Raw genomic sequence first — 6,180 nt, forward strand, 5'->3', positions numbered from 1 at the left:
AGTAGCGCGCCTCTTCCCAAACACGTTACTACTAAAATTCCCACGGCTTTATTCCACAGGCTACACATAGTAGTAGCGATCTACAAAGAACAGCGCTACCGCTAATTTCTTTGTAGCAGCGCGGTTTCCTCTAAACTCGCTACTGCTAAAGGATCTAAAATTAAATGGAAAGCAGATAGAAAGTTAATTGAAAATGAAAGAAATAGAATAAGGTGAAAGGAGAAAAATAAAATGTGAAGAAAAATAAATGAAAAGGGGAAAAAAGATAAAGGAGTAGCAGTAGCGTGTATCACAGACGCGCTATAGCTAATGTAGTAGCAGCGCGCTTTCCCAAACACGCTACTGCTACTTCTAACTTAACCGTGGGTTCGTCCTTCCCCACGGCCAGTTTCCCCAAATCCAACTGCTTTGCTCTCGCCACCGCCGTCGCCCGTCGGCCGCCGCGCGCTCTCCACACACCCTCTATGCCGCCCCCGACCCCGGATTCAACGCCGCCCCCGCCCCGGACCTCAACGCCGCCCCAGACGCCGCCCCCGCCCCCGACTTCGACGTCGCCCTCCGCTGCGCGCCCGAGCCCTGACCACGACCTCGACGCCGCCTGCCCCTCCCTCGTCGCAGTCACCCGAGGTGAGCACGCCTTCTCCTCCCTCTCCCTACCTCTGCCTAGGGTTTCTTCATATTTTAGTTGCATCAAATTAGTTAGGTTCATGTAAGGGTGGAAATGAATCGGATGCGGATGCGGCTCAAATTAGTTAGGGTTCATGTAAGGGTGAAATGAATCAAATTTCTAAGATGAATCATAAAACGAGTAAAAACTTTATTTATAGTTCCTAGGTACTAATTAGTTAGTTAGAACTAGGTACTAATTAGGTACTAGTTTATTTTTATTTATAGTAATTTTATTTTTAGTAAGAACTAGTTGAATTAATATAACTAGTTAGTAAGAACTTATTGTATATCTTGTGTTGCTCAAATAGAATTGTGCATGACCAAGTGGCCGGTCATGTTTGCAGGTTACACCTCCGAGTGTCCTATGTTTTGCTGGAGTTTTGATTCATTTCCGTTCCGGCAAATTTCAGGCGCTCGATATGTCCTATTTTAGCAAAGTTCATGCCGGATTTTTCCGTGAATTTTGGCATGACTTCTGCCAGAATATGTAGGAAATATCGAGTGCCCCGGATTTGTGTGTTGAGTATCCTGGTAGTTCTCTTTGATCAATTTTCAATTAATGTTTCAACTATGAACATAGGAAATGTCTGACGACGAAAAGGATTTCGGTATTTGCAAATACTGCAAAGATGAGCGTGGCCTGTGCGACGGAATCTTCCTAGATGATGATAGGCGCTTCAGCATCAAGCTGGACGAGAACTTCAAAGTGGATACAGTAAGTCACAACGACAAGTCTTTTTTCGTAATTAAACATGACATCTGCTTCATTTGCTTCAACTTATAATTATTTTTTTACTATTCTACTAGCGTATCCCCTGCCATGCAAGAGTCTTTGTATTGGATAAGATAGGTTTCAGTCGTACTATGGAGGTAAAGAAAGTTTACTTGAATACTGAGTACAGTTATATTTTCCACGCAAAATTATACAATTCAGACGACTACACCTATTTTGGATGCAAAACATGGCGAGCACTATGCAAGACTTATGCATTTGAGCCTGATATGGTTATCACCTTTGATATTCGTCCGGAAGATGATATTGAAGGTAATACCGACATGTGGGTCGATGTGCAGACGCCTCCAGTTATACCATTATGTAAGTTTCTCAACCATATTTATGTCTTTGATATTGTTTATTCAAAAATAGTTGACAACTAATTTCTATTGTCAGCTTATTTCGGTTCAAGCAAACATGTCCAGCGCTTGGTAGACAGGACCTACTACTGTGCCGGGGCTGAACTCAACTGCGAGGAGCTCAGTCATTATGTTTCATGGCTTGCGGATCTTGATACTGTCAAGACAAATTTTCTTCCTGCATTTAGAAATATTAGTACTGAAAACGTGCGACCAATAGTGTTCGTAATGAACTACGGTCACATCTATTTAGGAAGGATGGTAAGATTTTTAATGTTTGTCCTCAGTGCATCTTTTCCATACATTATTTTTGAAGCTAAACTTCATTGATAAGTATGTTACCATACGATGTTCTTCAACAGGGACTCCCGATGAATGTTGTGCCTTATGGGATCGAGACTAAAGGTACCATGAGTATTATTAGCTTACGGCCAAGATATCCTATAGATTACTTTAGTGCATTCAGGATTAGCGACGGATTCTTAATAGTGAAAGACTGGACCAAATGTGTGATGGAGGAGCGCAAAGAAGTACTAGGGGGCAGCAAATAGAAGTGCAGCCCACGATTAGGAGACAGGTTCATCTGCATGCTCCAACTTGATGAAGGAGGATAGCTACACATGTTTTATGTTATTTTACCTAAGAGAGAGCAAAAGGAGTGATTAGCTAGCTAGAAATGAGTTTGAAGATGATGATGTGCTACACTATTACTATGATGATAAAATAGCTAGTGTTGGTGGTAATGACTATGATGATTATTATTAGCTAGTGTTAGTGGTGATTAAATAAATATTGTTGGTGGTAATGACTATGATGATGATTAAATAGCTTGGGCTGGCGGATTAGATTCAAGTGGAGGCAACATGTGGTGCACATCGAAAGTACTACTAGTCCAAACTAGATCAAGTTTGGATTAGTAGTATACTTTTGACATGCACCACATATTGCCTCCACTAGAACCTAATCCACCTTCATTTGACACACTGTTATGGACATAATGATATAAAGCTCATAATTGGTATTGTACCAAAATTTGTATAACAGCGGATAAATACACTAAAAAAAAGAATACTAGTAGGGATTGTTAGTAAACACGCTGCAACTAGCCAGATTAGCAGCATCGCGGGAGAGAAGAAGCGTTGCCGCTATGTGTCTTAACAGTAGCGCATGTCACACACGCTACTGCTAAGTAATAGCTGTAGCGCCTTATTAGTAGCGCGGCAGCGCGCGCTACTAGTGGGCTTCAAATCCGCGCTACTACTAGGGTTTTCCCTAGTAGTGCACACCTTTATAAAGGAGTAGATGGTGTTAGTAGATGTTGTGTACCTGAGCATGAACAGGAATAGATCCTACGCAGGTGCCACTCCGAGGCATATGGAGGACACCACGCTAGAGATAGAACTGCACATAAGGTATTGCAATCCGGTTTTTATTGGCCTACTCCCTTCAAAGATGCCCGTAAGTTTGTCTTGTCTTGTGATGAATGTCAAAGAATTGCTAATATTAGTAGACTTCAAGAAATGCCTATGAATTATTCTCTTATTATTGAACCATTTGATGTTTGGGGCTTTGATTATATGGGACCGTTTCCTTCCTCTAATGGGTATACACATATTTTAGTTGTTGTTGATTACGTTACTAAGTGGGTAGAAGCTATTCCAACAGGTTGCTGATCATAACCCCTCTATTAAGATGCTTAAAGAATTTATTTTTCCGAGGTTTGGAGTCCCTGGATACCTAATGACTGGTGGTGGTTCACAATTTATTCATGGTGCTTTTCGTGAAATGCTTGCTAAGTATGATGTTAATCATAGAATTGCATCTCCATATCACCCTCAGTCTAGTGGTCAAGTAGAATTGAGTAATAGAGACCTTAAAGTAATTTTGCAAAAGTCTGTTAATAGATTTAGAAAGAATTGGTCCAAGAAACTTGATGTTGCATTATGGGCTTATAGAACTGCATATAAAAATCCTATGGGTATGTCTCCATATAAAATGGTCTATGGAAAAACATGTCACTTACCTCTCAAACTAGAACATAAGGCATATTGGGCCATTAAAGAGCTCAATTATGATTTCAAACTTGCCGGTGAGAAGAGGTTATTTTACATTAGCTCACTTGATGAATGGAGAACCCAAGCCTATGAGAATGCCAAATTGTTTAAAGAAAAGGTTAGAAGATGGCATGAAAAAATGATAAAAAAGTGTGAGTTTAATGTAGATGACTATGTTTTGCTTTTCAATTCTCGTTTAAGATTTTTTGTAGGAAAACTTCTCTCTAAATGGGAAGGCCCTTACGTTATCGAGGAGGTCTACCGTTCCGGTGCCATAAAAATCAACAACTTCTAAGGCACAAACTCGAAGGTGGTTAACGGTCAAAGAATCAAACATTATATCTCAGGTAATCCTATAAATGTTGAAACTAATGTTATTGAAACCGTAACCCCGGAGGAATACATAAGGGACACTTTCCAGAATGCTTCGGACTCTGAAAAGAAATAGGTATGTGGTACGGTAAGTAAACCGACTCCAAAACAGTTCTAATAGCAATATTTCTCCGTTTTGGAATATTTAAAAAAATAGGAAAATAAAAAGTAGTCCGGGAAGGACACGAGGCGTCCACGAGGGTGGAGGGCGCGCCCTACCGCCCTGGGCGCGCCCCCCTGCCTCGTGGGCACCTCGTGTGCTCTCCGAACTCCGTTTTCTTGCACGATACTTCATTTGGTCGGTAAAAATTCATTATATAATCTCCCGAAGGTTTTGACCACCATATCACGCAAATATCCTCTGTCTTTGTTTCGGGCTGTTTTCTGACAGATCTAGATCACCATGACGTCTTCAAGCGCCCCCAAGGACAAGTTTTTTGAGAAGATCATCAACCCCTACCTCGTGGAGGTGTTGCATCACCCTCAAACCATTGAGATGCATGAGGGGGTGCTGCAAATCCGCAATGTTGAGGGACCAAGGAGGACCGGAAGCGTGGAGAAAAGACTCGGAGAATGGAACAACAAGTTTTCAAGTGCCAATGGATGGTGGAACACTGACTCAACGCCAACCAGATGATGATCGCGGAGTTCACCAACAACCACAAACTAGATGCCAAGAACATTGGGGAGACCATCTTCAAGCTTCATGAGAAGATCGAGCACCTCCAAGCCCAGATCTATGACCTGCAAAACAAAACTGTGAGTATGAATATAGATTCAAGAGGATGAGTTTGGCTGCACATTGAGGGTCCCGGAGACTCGATCATCCTTCTATGATGGTGAGCCTATGCCTTGGAAGACGGACGACAAGCCTACATCATCAACAACTCCATTATCACCACCTTCGAAGAAGGAGACATAAACACATGGGTATGGGCACTCCCCTTGGCAACTGCCAAGCTTGGGGGAGGTGCCTTGGTATCGTATCACCATCACACTCCTATCTTTATCGTTTTTATTACTTCGATCCTTTTGGTAATATCTTGATCTAGTAGAATAAAGTTTTGGTATGAATTAGTTTTGAGTTTTTCCTTATGATCCCTCTATGCAATCGAGTTCGTGAGCTATATATAATAAAGATTAGTCTTGAGTCAAGGGCTTTGCTATCTTGCTATGATCTTGAGGAATAAAAGTAAAAGAAAGAATAAAAAGAAATTAAGATATCATATTGATCTTATGGAGAGTAATGACTTCACATATAAAGAGTATGATGCATAAAAGTTGTTGAGAGTTGGCAAACATAGTTTTGGTCATCATTGCAATTAATAGGAAGTAATAAAGAAAGAGATGTCCTCACATATAAATATACTATCTTGGACATCTTTTATGATTGCGATCACTCATTAAAATATGACATGCTAAAGAGTTGATGTTCGACAAGGAAGACAACGTAATGGGTTATGTTTTCTTATTTCTGAAATAAAGTATATTGTCATGGATCATCCAACATGTTGAGCTTGCCTTTCCCCCTCATGCTAGCCAAATTCCTTGCACCAAGTAGAGATACTACTTGTGCTTCCAAATATCCTTAAACACAGTTTTGCCATGAGAGTCCACCATACCTACCTATGGATTGAGTAAGATCCTTCAAGTAAGTTGTCATGTTGAAAGCAAAAAAATTGCTCTCTAAATATGTATGATGTATTAGTGTGGAGAAAATAAGCTTTATACGATCTTGTGATATGGAAGCAATAAAAGCGACGGACTGCATAATAAAGGTCCGTATCACAAGCGGCAATATAAAGTGACGTTCTTTTGCATTAAGATTTTGCGCATACAACCATAAAAGCACATGACAACCTCTGCTTCCCTCTGCGAAGGGCCTATCTTTTACTTTTTGTCTTTTACATTCTGCAAGAGTCAAGGTGATCTTCACCTTTCCTTTTTTTAC

Source organism: Triticum dicoccoides, chromosome 3B (genome assembly GCF_002162155.2).
Source record: "Triticum dicoccoides isolate Atlit2015 ecotype Zavitan chromosome 3B, WEW_v2.0, whole genome shotgun sequence".
Lineage (NCBI taxonomy): Eukaryota > Viridiplantae > Streptophyta > Magnoliopsida > Poales > Poaceae > Triticum > Triticum dicoccoides.